General features: G+C 36.9%; 1 protein-coding gene across 12 annotated transcripts in view; it reads right to left on the minus strand.

Annotated features, from left to right (window-relative positions):
- afdna (afadin, adherens junction formation factor a) overlaps nucleotides 1-23,567 on the minus strand; it is a 174,858-nt gene that overhangs the window by 144,306 nt on the left and 6,985 nt on the right. The gene's annotated exons all lie outside the window — the stretch shown is intronic.

The following is a 23,567-nucleotide window of genomic DNA, read 5'->3' on the forward strand; positions in this document are numbered from 1 at the left end:
AATGTAGCACTGTGTCCATTGCAACCAAGATCATGTAAAAAACACAAAAGTCCACTAATTCTGTGTTTGACTTAAACTGTTTCCACGTCACACAAAAACAGCAGTCTGAAGTCAGCACTTACCATACTGCTAAACCTTAATTACCTAAAAGCTACAAAGAAAATGAGTGGGCCAGGTCTTTCCAGACAGTGTAATTTCAGGGCAAAGCCACTTCCAGACTGAGCTGCAAAAAACAAGTCAACCTGCCATAACTGGCAATGCCAACCTTGCCCAGTACTATGGCAGACCTGGGCTTGAAAATATACAGAGAGAAATACATTAGCTTATAAATCAATTAAGGTTTACATGTTAGGGGGCACAGAAGCAAACACTGTTTAAGCACAATAGAGTATGCAGATATCTGGCCTGCTCTCCCAAACACAGCTTCATAGAGGTGGGTGATTAATATCAACACAAAGCTACCAGTTCTCTTGCAGATATCCTGACCTTGTAAGCTCACTCTGCAAAATGGCTGGAAGCGATTTGGAAGATTGCCAGGGAGATTAACAAATTAACATGTTAATGGGAAAGCTGGTCACATTCTTTAGCATTCACTGGAACTTGTATAATGTGACTGTATTTTCTTTTATTTCTTTTCAGCCATCTTCATTTCACTACGTGAAAGTAATAATGAGAATATGTGTCGCACAGGCAGTCCACTGGTGGTCAAAAGGAGAATGTGAAGAAAGGAAATCCAAACCCTGAAAGAAAACATTTTCTTAAATATAAATAATAGATTTATATGAAAATGTTCTAACCTGCTCAGAATAAAAAAATGTTGGGTTATCAACTAGTACATTTGAGTGATAATATTAGTTAGAGCTCTTTAATTATTTTAGGGGGCCAACGTCATCCTCAACATGACATGCAGTAGCTTTTTCATACCAGCAGCCCCACTACAAAGCAGATCCAATGAAGTGAGAAACTGCTTCATCTGTTGAATTAAAGAGGGAGTTCAGGCCAGATTGTGCAAAAGCCCCAAGTGGATTTTAATCAGGACAACTGGTGATGCTGGAATCTCACCACCAGACATCAGACATTAACATATCCCCTTTAGTAAACACTGCTCCTAATACTCTGAGCATTCTGTCATTCAACTTCAGCCACTCTATCTATTATGGTTCATTCAATCACAATCACCTCCAAGCATGAATATTGACTACACTTTTTTATATCTGTCCAGGGACCTTTAACAAACCTTTCCATGAGTTTAAGGTCAGAGAACTAGCACAAATATGTTAGAGAACATACTCAGTTGCAAATCCTGCCCTTTTTTTTTACATGAAGTAATTAAAGATGAACTTGGCTGTATTTAGGGTTATCATGTTGAAATCCAAGTTCTTTACCCACTTGCTGCCTCCCCACAAGTACTGCTTGAACGACAGAGATGCAATGATGTTAAGGCACATTAAGGCACTCTTCAAATCACATTGGGGTCAGTGCAGCTGAAACAGATCAAACACAGTTGCCCTCTTTGTCATGTCAGTGACTAAAGTCAACAAATGGCTTTTCTTAAAAGAGTTCTTGAAAAGCAATTTTGGAGCAAAACATGAACCATATGTCTAATTCATTCTACAGATGGTGGAAAAATAAGTCACAGGCTGTTCCAAATGGGCATCATTAACAATTATGGTGTGGTGTCACAAGGCTTTATTTTATTTCCAAGGCAGGGTGAAGGTCCTATAATTGAACTCAAGAAAAACCAAACATATCTTAAAGTGTACTATGCCAATAATGTTTAATTCAACTCACTTGGAGTCCAATGGTCAACCACTGAGAGCTTCAAAATTCACAGAAGGGGGCCATATTCATTAAAATCAAGTTCATTAAAAATGGTATTCTCTTCCAAAACGAAAAGGAAAACTTATTGTTTTTAACACAGTTTATATAGCTGTTTGTTTTGGATAAGTGAGGCCCCACTGTTATTTTTTTGTATTCACCAGCAAGAACAATGACAAACAAACCTCATAAAAAGTGTGGAGAATGAATTCTACAAAACTACTACAATGCAGCTAAGGAAAAGCAATGTAAAATAGAAAGCAAAACCATCTATTAACCCATTTTCTAACCACTTCATCCAATTCATCCAAGCAACAGGTACAAGACAGAACGCACCCTGGATGGTCTCTTATCCAGCACAACCCACACACAAAGATACACACAGAGGCGCACACATGCACATCAGTGTGAAAGAGGAACCCTGCCCTAATTTGGACACATTCCTACCGACTACAGAATACTTTCCCTCCAGTGCAGGCTTTAACTTCACACAGGACAAGACATACCAGCTCACACACCATGACCTAGACTGACTCCTATCTGCCACTTCTTCCTGCACCATCTGAGATTAATAGACAACAACTACAAAAGGCCCCCAGTCTATGTGTGCCTTTCGTCATCGTTGTCAAAAACAACCAACTAAATACACCAACCAGATCAGACTCCCTGAAATCAGGCAAAAATTGTTGATAGAATGGATGGATCATAATCATGCTTAAATCAAGATTTTATCACCTCATATATTCAATACATACAGGCCTGCTTTGTGCAAATATTACAATGCATATTTTTTTAACTTTTAGTCTGTATTAAAAATATTCCGCCACTGATTGCATTTAAAGTCTTATATTTGTAACTAGTTACAAAATCAGTTTATTTCAGATTCTGAATGGAAAAACATTCATTTCTTTGACATGCATATCCTAGCATGTGGAATACCACTAGATACCTACTTAAAAGATCTAGATCTACTAAAAAGGCCTCAGTGATGTCTGCATAAAAGTAAAATATTTTGCATTTGTATCATTTAATTTTGTTTTGATTATTATACATTATGTTGTATTTATTATTAAATTAAATAATATTAGTAAAATGTACTGTAATTAACATCTGCAGTAGAATTTCACTAGCAAATCTTCACAAGATGTTATCCTTTACACAACACAAGAATATACAAACACTATTCTTGCTCAGAAGTTTCCCTGGAAGTGACAAGCAAAATAAAAGGGATTTCTGAAAGTTGTCCCCATTAAACAATTGAACTTAAAACCACATTTTTACTAGTTCATTTCTTTGGTGATTTTATACATACAGCAATTAAGCAAACTTGCTACCAAGGAGTATACTATAGTATATTGTCTATATGCTGTATTAAGATTAAATGCAGAAGATCCAAAAGACCTACAATGTTTGCAGCTAGCAATCAGGTTTACCACAAACAACGACAACAATTCTTGTTATAGAATTCCCACTTTTACATGACAGTTTTTTCGTTATTAGCTACTGGAACTGAGATCATGACAATGAGAAAAGGGGGGAGGAATCTCATCTTGCAATCAACAGTGTTTTACCAGTTTTCTCCCCATAATGATATCCAACTGGTTAAAAAAATGTTTAAAGAAGTTAAAATTTGACCCTCTTTTTAGGAGTACTATTTTAGGGGTACTTTTTGGCATTAATCTACTTGTGAAACACTTTGTAAAGTCATAGTGGATTCTATACCTATGTGAGTGGTGGTACCTTTCTAATTAAACAGATACATTTCTGCACTAATCTCCAACTGAACATCTCTACATTGCTACTATGATAAAAGAGATTACAGTAAACTATGGAAACTGCCAGTACTGGGATGAATGAACCCCCATTTTCTGCCAAGTATTAACCGAATCGTGTCCTCACAAACCTTACCTCACCAACCTTCCCTCTCCCTCTGCCAAATTCTTCACATGGGCCACCAGGGAAGATAACCTCAAACAGAAACCCATGTCATCCTCTCATCTACAAAAAGGCATTACTCAGTACAGCCTGAATTTACATTAGGTCCTAACATCTCATCAAAAAATGACTTCTCTTCCTGAATTTAAAAAGATTTATAACAGGACTGTAAACATAGACCCACAACAATCCTGCTGTAAACTGCATTATAGAGACACACTGAAAAGTATCTCCTCCCAATTCTAAAGGCAAGGCATCCCATCAAGCCTGTTAATATTTCTATGTTCAAGAGGAGATACTGCTGACTAAACATCTAAACATTCATTCCCCGCTATGAATGGAAGCTCAACAAATCAACAAAACAACAACAAATCAACAAAACTGAAGTCACAAGAAAACATGATAAAAAAACCTGATTGCTTCCAATTAATAAACGTATGTTGAGTTAACAATTAAGTTTGCTGAAAGCGTGAAGAGACACGCGGGCCTCACAATCCTCCTCAGGCAGTCAGCAAACTTGAGAGTTCAAAGGCTACAGTCTGAGGAACAAGGTTGGAACGCCCGACTCCAGCTTTAAAACAGGAAATTCGGTAAGGGATCAAAGTAGTTTTTTTTTACATGAGCCTAAGCTCACATTCCATTATACAAATCATTAGTTACTACCACTGAATTTCATAGACTGAACTCTTCTATGAAGAGAACAAAAACGAGAAAGACTGCTCCATGTCCTCCACAATATTATTTCTCCAGGCAGGGCACATTAGGAGGTAAAGACAGGCAACTAGCTGAACCAAGTACCAGACTGCTATGCAGTTCAAGGGGACAGCCTGAAGCCCATGGAGACTCAACCAGAGGCCCCACTGGAACATCTAAATTAAAACACCAACTGTTCAATGTAGAGCAAAATTATTTTAATAAACCAGTAAATACTCTTTTAACAGGTTTTTTTAATCGTTTTATCACTGGATCCCTGGTAGAAACTAAGGCTGTTTCAGGGAATAGACATGCAGTCCAAAACTTAATTGGGTTGCTCTGCACACAGGACGTCATTGTGGTGAACAACAAAGTAGTGCCCTTTGCCCAACAACATTTGTATTTAGAGGGAAAGGCAAAACAAACTGTATATAAGCTCTGATTATTATTTTAAAACATGACAGAGCATTTTGAAAAATAGTTACTTGCAGTTATCATCTGTCATATTTATGATATTCATTAACATGTTCATAACGGAAATGTCAAATAGGCAGGACATTTCTGTCTAAAACAACCCTGAGACTTGGGAACGTACTGTAGCATGCAATCAACAACTACAAAGTTGTCTCCAACAAGTCCTCATCTCATGCGAATGATTAAGCAAGCTGCTCAGGGTAACATGCAACAGATTATTAGCAGAGCTAAAGTTTGAACCAGGAGCACCTGGGTAACACTTTACTTTAACCACTGGACCAGCTTGGTCTAGAAATGTTGCTAAAGGCATACAAAAACGTGCAGAGGAGGTGTTTCAAGGGCAGCAAATGAGAACCAGGTCTGAACAGCACCAGAAATATTAATATCCTTCAGAGTGGTTATGTGTGATCGATATCAAGTGTTTCACAAAATGCACCAAAGTGAAACAGATAAAGATTAGATAAAAATGAAAGTTTGCTGGGTTCAGGCAGGTCTCTCTCCACAGTAAAGCTACAGAGGGCCTTAACCTCAAGCTTCACCATCACTGTGGGAAATTCCAGTCATAGAAGACTCAAGTTGGCGAAAGAAGTTAAACTTTTTAAACAGATCAAAGGGGGATGTCAAGAATTGCTCTATAGGCGTGACCACCATGGATGAGCTATCCTTAGGGAAGGACAGTTACTCTTTTCAAAGAAAATATTTCTGCAGCACACCATGTGAGTGATTTCACTGGAAAAGCAGGGTGGTGATGTCAAGCTTCTTCCTGTGTTTGGGAGGAGTGAGAGCTCACTTGTCAGAAGCAGTTCTCGTTGTCTGCATTCAGGAGCCCATCTTCTCCACAGAAAGCCTGCTAATGAGTGTACTTGTACAGCTACTTAATACAATCACTGTAATTCAATTTCATTTTGAACTGATAAAAGCAGATTGTGTTAAAATTTAACTTTCATCAAGCAAACAACTTTACTAAACCAGCTAGCACAAATTGAACCAAGCTTGCTCAAAATTAAGACTAAATTATAAGGTTTGTCCAGCGCACCATAACAAACAGTAATCCAGACAGAAGCGAACATGAAAGCACAACCAAATAATAGTTTGACCACCATACTTTGGAAACTCATCATTATTGACACCTGCAACACCAGTTGCCTTGCTTAATAAGCGGCAAATGCTATCACTAACAGAACAGGACTTAACTCCAGTAAAGTAAAAATGGGCTGAAGGGACCATGGAACCATTTTTATGAATAGATTTTTGGTCGGGAAGCAAGTGGTTCCTTAAGTAAAACTTTTGTCTGGAGCCAAAGTACAACAAAAGAGCATGAGCACTAAATGCTGAAAAAAGATTAAGACTGTAGCCCTACTGAATACTCCTTGCCCGCACAGAGTAAGAAGTATGACAAATCTGTCCCTATTCCACTGCATGGGAAACCGCCAAGAGAACAGTGTTATAAATCATTTCACAAGACTGCAAATCACCAAGCAAACAGTTAACAATTTACAACAGACCCTGATAAATTGAAAAGTCAAGGTTACAAGATAGCTTTAGACTCACAATATTGTTACTGAAGCCCGGTGCAAGCAGATTGTTTATTGCTCCCAGAGGAACTCTAATTTGTACTAGTTTTCAAACCTTTACACAAGAGCACTATCACTAATGAGAAAATATGTCCTGTCTACAAAAAAACAGTAACTCCACTAACGAAAAGTTCAGATATATCAGTTTAATAATACAGGGGCTGTGGATAAGGTCTTGAGGAATTTTCAATTTCATTGACTGTGTACAAACTGTGAAAAAAGGCTAATACACATTTTAAATGTATAGAACGATTAGAATAGAGATAGCACAATGTCCTAGAACAGTAACAAACAAGAGGAGGCAATAACTAACCCTAGCCAGTTTAGTAATCGGCAGCTGATTGATCCCAGGGTTTAATCCAGACGTTTCTTCAAAGAAGCCAGGAGATTTGGCTTCAACAACACGGTTGGGTAGTTTGTTCCATACTCCCGCAACCCAATGCATAAAGTTGTCTCCAGTTGTTTAAAATGCACCACATATAACACACACATATTCAATTTCAAAATATAAAGAAGGCAAAAAGAAAGTATACAAAAATTCATAAAGTGCATTTTAAAAATCAATATTAAAAAATCTTTATTAAAGTATTTGTTCTTTTTCCTATTTGTCCTGTATTCTAGGTGAAAATAAACACTGCATTAAATTTTTCTATACACAGTAAAAAGCTACCCCTAAAATGCTGTGAAATTTCTACTTATAACTTATCATTTTAATGGGACCTTAGCTATGGAGCTAATAACCCTCATTATGCAAACTTATTTATATCATGAAAAGTACTGTAACAATGCTCATAATAACAGAAAGTGATGATTGATTAAACATTAAATAAAATAATACATGGTTCTTATGGGGAAACTGTGACCTCCATAAAAGAATGAAGATCCCTGTGCAGTGTGCTGGAAAATAAGGTACTGTTTATCTAACAATAAAAACCACAAAGATTCTGTTGTGTTTTTGCTCTACAGGTGGCTTTAGGTTGAAATGTTCCCAAAATGTTTCAATAACTCAAATTTATAGATCACTTATTATTATTTGGCATATGGACAGTCTGACGCCCCAGGGACACTGACTTAGCGAATCAAATTTAACAGGATGCATGGCTAATGCAAAAAGAACTGAAAGAGTCCTCGAAATTCAGTTGTAACAACTTGATATGTTCCCCCCCACCCCCCACCCCCCAAAAAAAAAAATTTCATTAAGACTGCAAAGTTTGCAATCATTTCTGAAATTGCAAGACCCAGAAGCACAGAGCACAGAGTTTAAGATGAGTAAACATCAGCCAATGCAGAATGAAAAGCATTAGTAGAGCACATTCTTACAGAGGAATGAAAAGAAAAATTGAAAGTGTAAATATGTTATTACTGCAACTACAACTTGCTGGGAAAGGATGCTTCCCAACCAAACATGCTCTGCTGTAAAACATGATACTGTACAGAGTGTGCTGCGATGACGGCCCTGAGAAACGAGTGGGATACCTTCCTGCGAGCTACAAGACTGGTCTGATAAGCACACCTTATTCGAAAAAGACCAGAAGTTGCATCATTCAGATGGCCACCACTATTTCAACATAATAGAAATGGTTTTAGTGAAACCAGTAAAACCCACACTGTTTGCAGGATTTGGCTCAGAAGAGGTTTTTCCAATATGTCGACTAGAGTACTTCACAGTCCCCAGCAAATAGCAGGAAATGACTTAAGTGGGGAAAAAAATAATAAAAATAATAAAATTCTATTATTCTATTATAATAAAAAATAAAAAGACTTCATTTTGAAAAAAAGATAAGATTGTTTCAACTTAAAAAACAAAGCATACCTGCATTCTAACAATGCTGCTAGTACTGTAAGGAAAGGCATAGTTCGTGGTATATATCAGGGTTTGCTGTGGTCAAAAAATATTTCTTTGTTTCCGGTTAAAAATGTACTAATTATTAACTACTCAGGTACTAATGTCCCATCTGTGAAGCCCAGAAGCCAGGTTCAAATCCATTGTACACCTCAAACATACTGCACGTCACGCAGTCTGCCAAAGGTTATGTGGGGCTTTACACACACGATCTGTAACTAACTCTTCTATAGAACAAAAGCCTATACAGTTCAGAATATTGACTATTTCAGTAGGCGTTTTCTGACAGTAACAGCTATTGCACATTATTACTCTAAAGTCAGGTAAATCTGATGAGACAAGGGGAATGGTTTGTGCTGAGAAGAGATAACTATAGGGCCCTACCCCAATATTACACTTACTTTAAAAGGCATAAAGGCAACTTGAACAGATGAAGCCCCCCAGAGACTCCTTTAGCTCTGGGTTGAGCTGCATTTAAAACAACTCCTACCAGTGCTAAGTTGCGCATTCACATTCCACTATATCAAGTGTCACAAATTACATGTTCTTTCAGTATAGCAGACAAACACGAAATCACTCTTAAAAGAGAGTCTGCTTTAAAAATTTGCCCTTGCAATTAGACCGTAATAAAAATAGAGATGGAACAGAGGAAACCTGGCTGTGCACAGGAGTGACATAAGGATTGCACCAAATAAAACAGAAATAGGTTACTCGATAATAAAAGGAATTGTTAAAGCAATTTAGCATGATAAAAAAGTGACTGTGCTGCACGTCACTTCTTCTGTATGAGTAGATTCTGTTTTTGTGCTGAAAAGCTTTTAGATTAATATGACAGCCTGAAAAAACAAGAACGATAGGCACTGTACAACCATCAGATTGTTCCTTATAGAACACCATTCAAAAATCTTAAGTGATCTTTACACAAAACCCCTTTTCAAAATAGAGAAGAACTCTTTGCTCACAGAAGCTACTTTTTGGAAGATCGACAAAGTCTTGCTTTCACAATTCCATATCATCACATTTCTGTAATGATGGTTTTTATTTGTGATCTATTTGAAAAAGCAGCAGCCCTTTCAAGATCGTAAAAACGACAACTGTCAAATGCAAAATTTTGACAACAAAGGTTAACAGCAGGAGTGAAGAACATAGTGATTTTTCCGGTTTCACAGAAATAAAGCAGGAATGCATACTACTGCTAGTACAAATTCAAATTCAGTTAATTCAGTAGTAATAGCAAAATTTTGCTTAACCCTAACTAGAAAAACTGAAGAGTGGCTGCACAGTGCAATAAAAAAAGATATCCAATCACCTGCTTTTTATGCTGCATAGGGCATTTGCTTTAGCCAACAGAAGTAGAGAGAGTCACCTAGCAATGAGGTTTTGTTTACACCTACGGACACCTCTGGTATGCTGGTTACACCATGGACTACTTGGAAATGTTCCTATTCAGGCAAGTGTAACTGAAATAAAGCCAGACCTTTAATGACTGTTGTAAAGGCATGTTACAAAAGTCAAGACAGGTACTGTGCATAATCCAGAACTGTATGAATAGCCTAAACATAAGGTATGAAATCATTAAAAAATTAAAGATGCAAGAAATGAGACACTAGTTTTTCCCAGTTCAAAAAAGTACAGTTCCTCCACCCAAGGAACGCAGAACCAGCATGACATATATGTGACATTTTCTGTTAAAACATATATATATGTCATTGTATGCTTCAGAGAGTAAGCACCGCCCAGAAAAACAGGCCACTATTTTTGGCATCTGATCCAAGGTCTGCCAAGGTCTCTCCCTTTACCTTAAGACAGTAATTCATTTACCTTGTTTTTTTTAAAGGAAACCACAATGGCAAGATTGCAGTTTTTTGGTCTTTTTCAACCACAACAGACCCCGATATAGACAAAACCCCGATATATACCACAGTAACAGCAGCATTGTTTCACATTGTGTCTGCTGCATCACTGTGCTGAAATACCAGACAATTTTTAAGCTAGCCAAATGTTAGGCCCTGTGAGTAAATTGTCACTCAGTTGCATCAATCAGATGGCCACCACTATTTCCACATAATAGAAATGGTTTTAGTGAAACCAGTGAAACTCACACTGTTCACAGGATATGGCTCAGAAGAGTTTTTTCTCTAGACGACTAAATATACATATGATTTATAGATAAATATTATTAATATAATGAAAGACAAATTACTTTTGTTTAAAAACAAAGATAAAATTGTTTCAACTTAAAAAAAGCCTACCTGCATTCTAAATGGATATATTGTAAATATTCAGCATATACCATGTGGTTTAACTTAATATTCACAAATGCATCATATAGTATTAGTACAGATAGTATTAATTTAAGTATAATTTCTTTAAGCATGAAAACTGTTTTTATGAACTTGCCAAGATTGAACATTTTAAAGTGTTTCAAAGAACAATATATGCTATTTTAGCTGCAATTCAGAAATAATTATTTTGCATTCTTCTTAATAAAAATAAATGCAGTGCAAAACGGAAAAGACTTCTGATGACAACACATAGATTAGTCTAGTTGAACACAGACTTTAGTGCTCTACAAATTCTGGAATGTCATTTCCACTGCTTTGATTATTGAGGTTTAATTACATACTGTACATGCAAACATTTTAAAATTCATCCATCTCAAATCTCTCAAATGAGTTTTAATTTCTCCCACTACAACACAGAAATTGTAAAGTTTTTAAGCTCTTATGCCAAAAGCTATCACTTCTGAACACTACAACAGTGTTTAAAAGGTCGAAAGTACAGTATGTTCACATGGAACACATTTCTTACTACAGAGAATCAAAGCAGGGCTGCAGAGGACAACACCTTAATGCAAACCCACCTCCAGCCTCCACACAGCAGCCGTGCCATAAATACCACAGCTGAAATCTGGCCACATTCGCCTCAATCCACTCCCACCTGTGACAACTCTGTGGGCTTTGCATTTTTTTATTAAAAAAAACTTAAGATAAAAAAAACTAAAGATATTTGACAAACTAAGGACAATTTTAATGGTACTATAGTTGCAGCTCTTTTCAAAACACTAAAAATTTAACACTGCGGATGAATGCTGCAGATACTGGTTTGCCTAGAGCAGTGGTTCTCAAACCGTGGTACGCGTACCTGCAGTGGTACGCGGAGTGCCGCCAGGTGGTACACCAAATGACCCTGGAACTGTGTTGTGTGCGCAGAAAAATCGGGACGGGTTTTCAAATTTTGTATTTTAAGACGTGTCGAATACGCAGCCTACGTACTACGATACAGCGCGTGCTAATACTTCAGTGGACACAAGAGATACTCTGTAATTCTATATCACTCTATAGGAATGCGTGCTACGGACGCAAGTGACCAATTGAATATTGAATTTAAAAAAAGCTACTGTATCTCCAGCAAATAGGGAGGTAAGAGAATGTGCGTGATTTTGGAACAATGCCAACGTTGTAAACACAGGAATGCATAGAAATACGTGCTATGAACGCTGGTAATCTTGTGAGCACAGGAAAGCGTGATAGATAACAGAAAAATATTTAAGAACTGTTCTAAGTTAATTTGAGAAAAATACACCGAGTTTCTCTGTGTTTCGCTCCCATGCGCATGAAATAAAAACGTAAATACGGAAATAAAAACGGAAACGCGGAAAAATGCAAACTTGCGGATTGCTAAAGCAGGTAAGCCACACTATTAGGTGTGGAGAAAAAGGTGCAGAACAGCTCGACCTGCTGCCCCCCCCCCTCCCCGAAAGACACATTAAAGACTGAAAGACACGTCATTAATAGAATTATTGAAATGAAGTATTATATTGAAAGTACGCTGATAGAGCGCGTTAAGATGAGCAGATGTTTTTCACTGCAATTAGATGAGTCTGTAGTCGATTTGGCCAATTTGCTCGTTTACGTTAGATACGGGTTTGAGGGTACGTCCCGTGAGGACTTTCTGTTCTGTAAACCGCTACCAACAGGAACTACAGAAGAGCACATATTTCAGCTTCTGAATGAATTTATCGAAGAGAATGGCATTGACTGGATAAAATGTGTCGGAGTTTGTATAGACTGTGCTAGAGCAATGACAAGCCAACATAACGGTGTAGTTGCACGAATTAAGAGAGGTTGCTCCAGAAATGAATGGATGCATTGCAACATCCACCGCGAGACCTTTGCCGTCAAGAAAATGCCTGACGATTTAAAATCTGTTACTCTGTTGTGAATTGTATCAAGGCTCGAAAAATTAATTCACATCTGCTTTGCTCGACTTAACAGGCTCACCCCTTTCACTGAAATGGTGCTTTTTTATTATTTTTATTTGTTGTTGTTACTGTTTTTTTTTTCTGTAAAACACTTTGAGAAGCCACCTTTAAAGGTGCTACGAAGTTAATTATTATAATATTTATTATATGTATGTGTGAGTGTGTTTGCACTCGTGCTCATGTTGGTCATTAAGAATTTCTGGGGTTCCTATGAGATGATGACTTGTAGGTGGTACTTGGATGCTTTGGTTGGATTAGGGGTGGTATTTGGTCCAAAAAGTTAGAGAACCACTGGCCTAGAGGATAGTTACCAAATAACCTGAAACAATGCAGGACTCTACATAGAAAGTACAGTAATAACCTCAGGCTTAAACTACTGTGGTTAATAAGATCACAGTTAAAGTCACCACTATTATCCCACTTGTTACATGTCATATAATTGGCTTGACTATTAGGTACATTATCTGAAAGAGGCTATTTTAACGTAAGCCTAGCAATGATTTTTACCTTTTTACAAAAGCCAAACTGATAGCAATGTGTTAATGGACACAAAGTTAAATGGATACATGGATGTTGTGATAGTGGACTGAGACATGGTTTATCCACAAAATAACTTTGAAACAACTACGCATGACAGAGTTGGTTAAGTCAGACATAATGAGAATGACCCCATTCCTGACCCTGCTCCAGTGAGGTGCCAAAGTGCATTCAATCACAAAATATTGGCCAGGTCCTCATTACATGCATTAGTTGATAATTGTCCGAAAGAGCTAAGAAAGCCTTGCAACATAAGATCATTTTCCTCCTTTTGAAAGCCTCCAATTCTCAGATTTAAAGCTTTTTGCTATGACTCCCAGGAAATGTAAACTATGCCAATAAAAGTTTAAAACTCATTTTCATGTATTCCTTGATTTGAATAACTTTGCTGATACATATTTTATAGTTTTTAAAAATATAAATTGCTACCTAAATGGAGATGATTTGAATCCACTAACTCTGCAGCTGTTGGCCACACAGCTCCTTAAACAAGAACAGCCTTACTGCCGATGGCAAGACATGAAATCAAGTGTTCCACCCACCACTTTTTACAACACACATTTCAATATAATACAAAATGTGCAAAAAAACAGTCCTTGCCGGAGAGTGCAAACCAAACATGGAAATTAACAGCTAGCAGAGACCCAAATTACACTTGGAAATTTCAAACTTCAAAGGTTCACATCTGAAAATAAATGTTATACTTCTTACAGCACCAACTTCATTGCTCATTACTAAGTTTTCATCAGTAGGGAAATCAGGTTAATGATGAAGGAGCTTCTGAAGGGGCAGGCGATGCAGTACAGGCTAACACACCACTGTCAGGCAAACTGAAACCTTACACAACACTGAAAAGAAAAACCGGCTGCAAAACACTAACAGCTGCCAAGTTTTAAACGAGAATACCCAGCATGTCCTGTCAATCAGCAAGGTGAGGAAAGAAATAAGGAAATTGAAACTGACACAACTGAAACACACTGTGGGATGCCAAAGACCACAAAAATTACACTATGCCCCATGAAAACCAGAGAAACAGAAGAGACAAATTATGAAAGAAACTACTTATATGAGAAAACTATTTCAGATGAAACTGCATTAGGTAAACAACTTTGAAATCAAAATTTCATTTCATCCCCAGGTAAAAGATATAACTTCCAAATATGCAAATACTATATGCAAATATGAGACCTAAATCAAGCATTATGATTTGTGTCCAAAATTTAGAAAAATACTCTTCTGAATTCTGGCATTTCTTATAAGAATATCTTAATTTTAGAATGCTAGATCAGAAAAAATAAAGAAATGTAAAACAGAAATATAGAGCGTGAAACTTAAAACAGGAAATAAACAACAAACTACAAAGTTTTAAGTATAGTACTGGCTATATTTCTTTCAATGAGCAGCACCTTATCAAAAGAAAAACTTAGATACTAAGAAATAAAACAGAATAAATATTATTCTTTAATTAAGCAAGGTTGAAAAACCACTTGGTAATGTGATTTAACCTAAAATCCCTACTATTTACACATAATAATTATTTTAAAAAAGAGCTCAAATCCTAAGCAGACAAAGGATCAAAAAGGAAATAAATAAAAATCAGAATCAGCAAAAGGCAAGTACGTACCAATCAGAAATAGTTTAATTGACTATCATCTGAAATAAGGACCAGGGTAAAGGGGGAGCAGGAACTGATACGTTTTAAGCTTCATATGTGTGAGTATGGAAAAGGGCTCTAGGGTGGAGATGCACTTGAAGCTTTTTGAAGTGTGGATATGATTTCTAAAACTGTTATCAACTACAGAGGGCTGGCAGAAACAATTCAGTGTTTGGAATAATTGACTGTCCCGATGGGCCGTAAGATTTTTCCGCTCAGGCTATCCTCATTCCAGTGTTATCTGCACCCTAGCTATCAGGCCATGCAAACATCCCGTCGCAGAGCACTCATCTGCTGTTCTACCCAGGGGCCTTGTGTGATCAGGTCTGCTCTGTAGTCCAAGGAAGACCAAGAACTGAACCGACAGGGCACTTTCCTTGTGGATAATAAAATAATCTTTCTTTTCAGAATGTTAGATTGAGCATAGCCTCTGTTACCATCACCTTCAACCCAAGTCATCGTGACAAACCACAGGAATGAGAAACATTTGCAAAAAAATGAATAACGCCACCATGCACTGCCATAAGAACCAAAACAGTGTCCTCACTCTTCTGAAATACAGGAACACAAATCAGGTCTTATAAAATCAATTCAAAAATGTAGTGTTACACAGACTGATAAGTATATATATTTTTCAACACAACAGTTAAATTGTAGCACAGTTTGGTAGAATGCAGGATGATTCCAAGTACCATCTACCTTATTATATACACTGAAATATATTATTATGATGGTGGATTTAACTTAAAATAGGGTTGGGTTAGAAACAGGAGCCCATTTATATTCGAATGATCATCTGTAGTAGGAAAGGAACTGATAGCGGGCTTAAGAAAAGAAGTCCACAAGGGTCTCTTAGCTCATTTTATGACAAAACAAGAAATGTAGCAAGGAAATGCAAAGGAGTTAAGTTAGCTATTCATAATTAATTGACCTTCTGAGAATAATTTATTTTACTCCACAGCTGTGTTAAACATGACTCCAAAAAAACATTACTTACCTGAACTCAGATCTTTTCTTAACCATTTTCAGCTTTACAGTCATTGGATATTCAAAATGCCTGTAAAACTGCTGTATGCTTACCTTAAGATGCCAAATTTTTATGCAATTAACACTTTCATTATATTTTCGGCTCATTTAAGGGTGCAATTAAGTACAAGCTTATTTGAAACATAAACCAGGAAGCACTGCAAACACAAAGACCTGATTTGGAATGAAGTCTAAGCCTAGACTTCAGTGTCACCCCAAAATGAAAACTCCCCACTTTATCTGTAGCTACCTTTCCAAGGAGCTTGAGGTCATAATGACAGACTGCTTAAACATTACTCTTTCATGATGCATCTCACACCCTAACATCTGGTGTGCAGCCATTTAAAAACAGCCTAATTTTTTTTAATAGCTACTTCTCCACCCTTGCCAAGGCCATTAAAACTTTCATCAGGCAACAACCATTCTAACCTCTCAATTTCCACACATACCAAAAAGTGGTACCATCATATCTAAACAACCGCTTCATTCTTGCTAACCTTTCAATTTCTTTTTTTTAAATCAAAGACATCAGATACATGAGTAACTTCAATAAGAACTCTGATAACTGAAGTTTAGAAATTGGAACTGTTTAGAGACTTTAGATTTCAGAAACTGTATTATCAAGGCAACCAAGAACATAAAATAATAATGACATTCTATTATACTTTCCACTTAAAAAATGTCTTTCCTTTCCTCCATACAATAATACTCTAACTTGGGTATAGACAAATCATTGGGGAATTTAACAAAACCTAAAAAAAGAAGATTTTAACACAGGCATTATCTACTCAAATGTACCGATAAGAAAGCAAACCCTTTTTCTAAGATATAGGTGTATTAAGATACTAGTGTTCTGTGTTTAGACATGAGCTGGGCCCCATGTGATTAAGGTCAGAGTTTATGCCACAATCTTTTTTCCTTGAAATATGGGAGCAGGAAAGATAAAAAGAATAAAGTCTAGGCTTTTCTTTTCAGATGTGTGGTAAGTAGATAGCTTTGCAGACCTATGACCTGAATCCTAAATCTCTGTGCTAGTTACAGTCTCCTGCTGTGGAAAAAAAAAAACGTTTTTTATTTGAGGAATCAAGGACCTGCAAAATTCATGGGTAATTCTAACACTAAATCCAGTCAATCAAGCCACTTCAATGAAGTAATAGTTATTACTTTTTATTATAAACATTTCTGAATAATAAGAGACAATTATAGACAATCCACAGTTTTTTTTCCATATGCTCATATGTACAAGACGTAAATATTGTAAATGCACGCAAAAAATACAGAATTGTGCAAATGTTTGAATATGTAAAGTAATTTACATACAAACTATATTTACACTATTTTTGGGATAATTATTCAAAAAATATTCCTATTTTAAAGAGGTTTACCAGATGGAACTGCCAGAGTATTTGTTTGTCCCTTTCCTTGGTTAGCATGCCTTCTATTCTTATAAAGTTTCCAACCCCAAAGGTTGAGTCGTATCCAAATGGTCTCGGATCCAATCTTGTGTTTCACAGTTGGCTATAAACATTCTGCAATATAATGTTCACCAGCTCTTTTCCAAATAAAGTGGAAGCATTTCAATCCAAAATATTCAGATTTGGACTCCTCAGACCACAACACTTCCCAAATTAAATTTCTGCAATTCTTGCAAAAATCACCCATTTTCCTTTATTTTTAACACCTTAATATCAGATTCTGTACTGCAATTCTTCCAGTGTAATTCACTCTTGTTCTCGCAGTGCAAAAAGAGACACCGAAACTCACAACAGTTGCAATCTCAGCTAACATTCAACTCTGTAAATTTAAAAGATTTTTCCCATGGCATTTGTTTTGCAAAGCCTCCCTCGCCTTTCTTTTGTGTTAAAATGATCGGGTTTCTGTGAAACACTGTATTTTCAGAGCACTGTCAGTATCTCTCGGCTTGTCACTACCATCATTGTACAAGTGCCTTGTCTAAGGCTTGTACCTACTGGTCATGTAAAATTTTCTTTTCTTCGGCCAAACCTGAAATTAATTTAGTGTCTTCACAGCAATTAAATATAATCATTATAAATACATTTATGAGGCATTGTAGTGTTTTAATGTTGTGTAATTTCAGAAAAGGTTACAAGTTGCTCTGCAGAAAGAAAACAGCAGCTCATCAGGCCAGCCCTAATCCTGGTTTCTATAGCATTAAGCAGACTAAAGAGCACATAACTTTCTCCATAGACACAACACAGGTTATGGTGGACTGGAGCATTTGGGGATACACATCTACAGTACATTTTACTTTCTGCTACAAAAAAAGTTGTGAATCAGAAATTCCTATTAAATAAAACTATTTACAACTTTAAAATGTAACTGAAGGAACTAAAAAAAATGGCTTTTTACTTCTAAAATATTGGTTTAGATGATAAAGGAAATAAAATGAATTGTCCTTAAAACTCAATATACCCTAAACTTTCACATATTACACATAACCTAAGTCAGAGCAGAAAACATTCAATTTTTTTCTTGCAGCAAATTTTAGGGAATAACCATAGGAAAATGCTGAAGATTTTAGAATGTTTTTCACTGGGAAATATTTTCATCAAGCAACAGCTGATACAAAGCAAGTTGATGTGGCAATTTAATTATTCTTTAAATCAGTGGCTCTTTGGAGTGGTTTAATGGGTACCTGAAGGACTGACTGAAAACCAGGTTAATCATATGTTCTAGATTACCCACAAATTAAACTGGGCATTACTACATAACAGACATTTTAATTCTCTTTAGTTCTGTTTCTATATATAGCCTTTAAACCTTATACAATATTCATCACTCAGCATAACATAGAAACAAATACACAGAATAATAAAGTCACTGGGAAGACGTTTTTCTCAAAGAAAAAGCAACTAAAGCTTGGGTTGAATTATACATGAATGGCTACAACTCTGGAGTCACTTACCACAGGATCTCGGTTTTTTATTTCAACATGGAGACAGAACTGCAGGAGGCTCAGTATCTTTCTCAAAGTGACTGAGCAGGGGCTTGTACCAGAAACACTCCTGGACTTCTGAAGGAGAAAGAGGCACCAAGCCTATAGCAAAGGTATACACTGAGTGTTATGCACACACTTACATACTGTAGGAGCTGAACATCAAAACAAATTAAAACTCAAACCACATCAACAAATAAAAGCCCTTCTCAGAGCAACTCAATCAATTTAAAAAGCAGAGAAAAAAAAGTGAAAACTCCCAGGCCCCATACACGTGTACACCCAAATCGGATCACAAACTATAGTTAATTTGAAAGGAAGTGGTCAAGTACTTAACAGAAATTATGAAGATGTGAAGAGGTTTAGCATTTTAATATCCAGGAGCCACAGACCAATTACTCATCTGCGGTTAATTAAACAAAAAGGCACAAAAAACATTCCAAGGCCTGACGATGCCACAAAAGAATGGTCATGTCCCTAAATTTGAACTATTTGTTAAGGTCAAATATTCTGCAGATATTGAAATTATACATTGATATAATTTACAATAAATATACAAAAAAATTATACATTGCTGCTCTGGAATCTGATCAAAGTGAAGAAACTGAACCTTTTTAGTCTTGAACAGAGAAGACTAGGAGGAAACCTGATTCAAGTATGCAAAATCCTCAAAAGCAATTAATCCAATGGACTACTACATAACAGAGAAACACAAAAAAGAAGACACAATAGAAAACTACATGGTATTGCATATAATACTAAGAACTGGAGGCACTTATTGTGTTGGGTAGTCTTGAACTAGCTAGCTAAATAGCCAAGATATGGAGGCCGATACCCTGGCTAGGTACTGATACCTTCAAGAAATTGCTGGATTAATTCCTCAGCTTATTAAGATACAAGCAACCAAACAACCCATATGGGTCTCTAGGCCTCTTGTTTATAACCTTATGCTCTTGTGTGGAGGTGGGCAAAAGGAGATTAGAGCAGGTCTGAACAGCCAGCCTGTTAACCCTTAATAAACAGATAAGCATTATTGATCATACTGCTTAACACAAGATAGTTAAAAAACAGTTAAGTGGAAAATGTTATCAGCTGTACTGAGGTTAAATAAAGAAAAAAACTATACAAGTAAACTGCCTGTGCATCATTAATTCACAAAGAGCTTTCAGGTCATGAGCTATGGTGTATGTATCTATACATTTCATGTGATGAGGCCTAAAACCAATGAGCAAGTCTGGTGCTTCTGAGTCCCACTTTGCTAAGAGGAAAGGCAGTAAATGAAGTTCGATGCATGTGCAGAGAATCCCACAGTAACTACTGGTGCCTCTTTCAAGATTAATGGAGACTGACAGGTCAAGGCTCAACAAAATGCTTTGGCATTGCCTTACTCAGAGATTTGTCCTATCAGTGAATTCTTTTCTTCTGCACAAAAACAAAGGAATGTTTGTGCAGCAACTGAGAGACAAGAAAGCACCTCTGCATGATGCAGTGCAATACGAATGGGGGCCACCCAACATAAGCTAGACAGCTAACAGAAGAAATAATTTCCCAAATGCTTGTATTATGTATAGTTTAAAGTGCTACAGCTTTTGTTTTAAACAAAGTAACCTTCCAGCATCCATTCATCCGTCTTCAATCCATTTGTCTTCTTGAAGGTCACAGCATTTCAGCACATATAGAAAAAAATTGTCAGCAGTCCAAATCAGCTCCTGTTGAAGTGGCAGTCCTGCATAGTCACATTATCAACTAGTATCTTCAAGAACGTCTCTTCTGATCAGTCAAGGCTAAAACATTCCTTATGCTTATGAAAGTTTAATCCTGAAACAAATGTCCTGGTTTCTAGAAACATGGTTTCTTAACCCTAACAAACTAAAGGTTTTCAGTGGCTTGCTGAATGAAACTACTTTTAATTCTGACACTTTTCTCCTGTTATGGGACTTCCGATTACCAGTCAGAAATGTTAATTTAGTGCCTCCAATTAAGCAAACATAACTTCACAGGGTCGGCACTACAGAAGCTCACAAAAAAAACTAAAATATCAGAAATACCATTATAATAGTGGTTAGCATAGACCTTTATAACTTTTATTTCTACAAATGGTTATGTACATTTTCAGCTGCTTTTTTTTCAATGGAAGAGTCAAATTGCTCGATCAAGCACTTTTCTAAAGACAACTCATCATCCATGATCATTACAGGCAGCTCCAATGTTTACTGTAGTAAACCTGTCCTGCTTTTCTACTTGTCACGTCTACTAGACAGCAGGGCCTAATCTAGTTAATAGCTCTGTGGCACCATGAAATGGGACATCGTTTTCTACTCCTCATCACCTGGTCACGGAAAACACTGAACAGATGTGCTCTAAGTAACGTGGAATGCTCACTACTGTGTACCGAGCAGACCAGGATATAATGAGAGGCAATATGAGGCATGCACATTTTAAGCAGGAATGATTTAACAGCTCTATTTGTACCGATTTATACATGTGTTTATTTTACTGTAACAATCTGAGTAAAGAACCTCAAGTGTATATAATGGTCTGCAGTCACATCATTCCAGTTCTGAGTCCAAAGCCCTGACCCACACTGCTAACAAATAAAATTATGTAGCTAGGAGTAACGATCTCCACTAGGAACACAGGTTTGGCTCTATAATCCACAGACAGCTTTGTCATCAACTGACTGCAACTGCAACCCCAGAATTCTCTAAGAAACAACTCCCAAACTGAAGAGTAGTACAGGGCTCCCATGAATTCAAACTGGTTACATTTTCCAGACACGGGATAGCGGCATGAAAGAGAAGAGACAGTTGAAATATATGTTTCAAAGAGACAGGTGGCTGTATAGCAGAGAGCTGAACTCTAATGCTAAACAAAGATGAACATCAGTGCCATGGGATCATCAGTGACCAAGTCGTCAGGATATCAGGTTAATGTCTCATCAAGAGGACAGCATCTCGTACACTGCACAGTGTACCCTGTTACCATAATGGGGCACTGCATTGGAAATTTTGGTCCGGATGGAAGAGTGCCACCTACTGGTCCACCAACACCACTTACATCCGCATCCTGGCTTTGTTTGGAAGTCACGCATCCTAGACTATGCCTTGCTTAGCTTCAGAGACTTGAGAAGGCAAGGCTACAAAAAATTAAAAACATGACAGTGACAGAATAAAACCTGAAATTGAACATGAACTTACACCAGTAAAACCTGTCTTCTCATTAATTAACAGGAAACTGCACCCCATTCAAATGGAAGGGTAGCTGATGCCAGAACTAGGCATTATCCCTGCTTAGGTTTACTAGAGTGAAACCCAAGATTACAGAACGTATAAGGAAACCTGCACATCTGCATTCCAATCTTCTCTTTGTTGTACTGACTAGTTACCACATACGTGAAGACACGCATTCAGGCATTTATATGGGTGCCAGCAAGAGGAAACAATTTAATTTGTGTTGTGTCACTTCAAAAAATAAAAAATGAATCTGATTTAGAGGATGATATAGAAGTGCTGAATACAAGATTTTATATGACAAATGTTTTTTTCTAGAGAAAAAATACCCGATTAGAGAAAGCAGAAATACCATACCTCCAACATTTTAATTAAAATAAGATCCTTCTCTAACAGTTTCAACATTCAAGTTAAAGAAGACACAAGGCAGGAAATGAATTTAAATCTGCTTTTGACAAAGTTCTTCAGAGGCTTTTAAATGCACAATCTGAGTTAATCCTGAAATGCCGCTAGTCCTTTCCAGATTACAAATGGACTCAGGTCTGTGCTATTTTTCCCATTATAGGTAAAATTAACTTCCGCATATATTGCTGAGGCAGCACATAAGAGTAGCACAAGCATGACCCAAGGCAGTTTTAGAATATACCTTCAGTACTGTTAAAAATGTTAACCTATGAACAAATTATAAAAAAACTAAACTCATAACAGGGTTTGATACTACATATTAATTTAATTCATTTAATTAAAACAGACACACATTGGATTGGTTTGTCTATTTAAACTTAAGTAAATCTGAATATTCACATCTTGTAAAGTGTGTAACGTAATAGTTTTTTTGCTTTTGCTTTAACAGGTAAAGACTAACCCCTGAAAATGTTAACAACAGAACAGAATCACACTTGAACAAACAGTAAAAACAGTGAGGGACACATGAGAATTGGTACTTTGACAAATCCAATAACTTGCTCCGCTGCTCTGTTTCTTGTCAAGAGTGAAACTCAAAATACTGAAGCATAAAAGCTTATCAGCTCATATTCCTAGAAAAAAGATGCCTGGTGCTATAAACTGTTCCTCAGTCTCTGTAGTCTATTATCTCTCACTCTGAGAGTCAAGAGGAGGGAAGGCAGTGGCTCAAACAGACAGTGGAACCCACATTCTTGACAGTCACCTTCCAAGACGTCGTCTCATCAAGCCTCTTGGTGTACCTCATGACCTCACGAGATCAGCACTGCTTTTTCTGAAGACCCAAGTTCCAGCAAGGCTATCACAGAGACAAAATAAGCACCATGCTGCACAGAACCCATTATGTATGAAGAAGACCCTCTCCACACTAACATACCGTCAGGTCCTCTGCATTGGAAATGGATTTTTTAACATGTAGGACTTGCAAAACACCTCAGTTCAAGAAACTTTTCTCATAGCACAGCTTTATAAATAAGCTGAAAAGGCACAGAAAGTACCTACCATGCACACTACCCTGTGGAGAAGCCTAATATGAAACAGAAATGTGTTGAAGTAACACTTCAAAATAAAAGTTAAGCAGCTCCTCAATGTATGCCATGT

The sequence above is a fragment of the Atractosteus spatula genome, chromosome 2 (genome assembly GCF_055471065.1).
Source record: "Atractosteus spatula isolate fAtrSpa1 chromosome 2, fAtrSpa1.hap1, whole genome shotgun sequence".
In the NCBI taxonomy this organism is placed as follows: Eukaryota; Metazoa; Chordata; class Actinopteri; order Semionotiformes; family Lepisosteidae; genus Atractosteus; species Atractosteus spatula.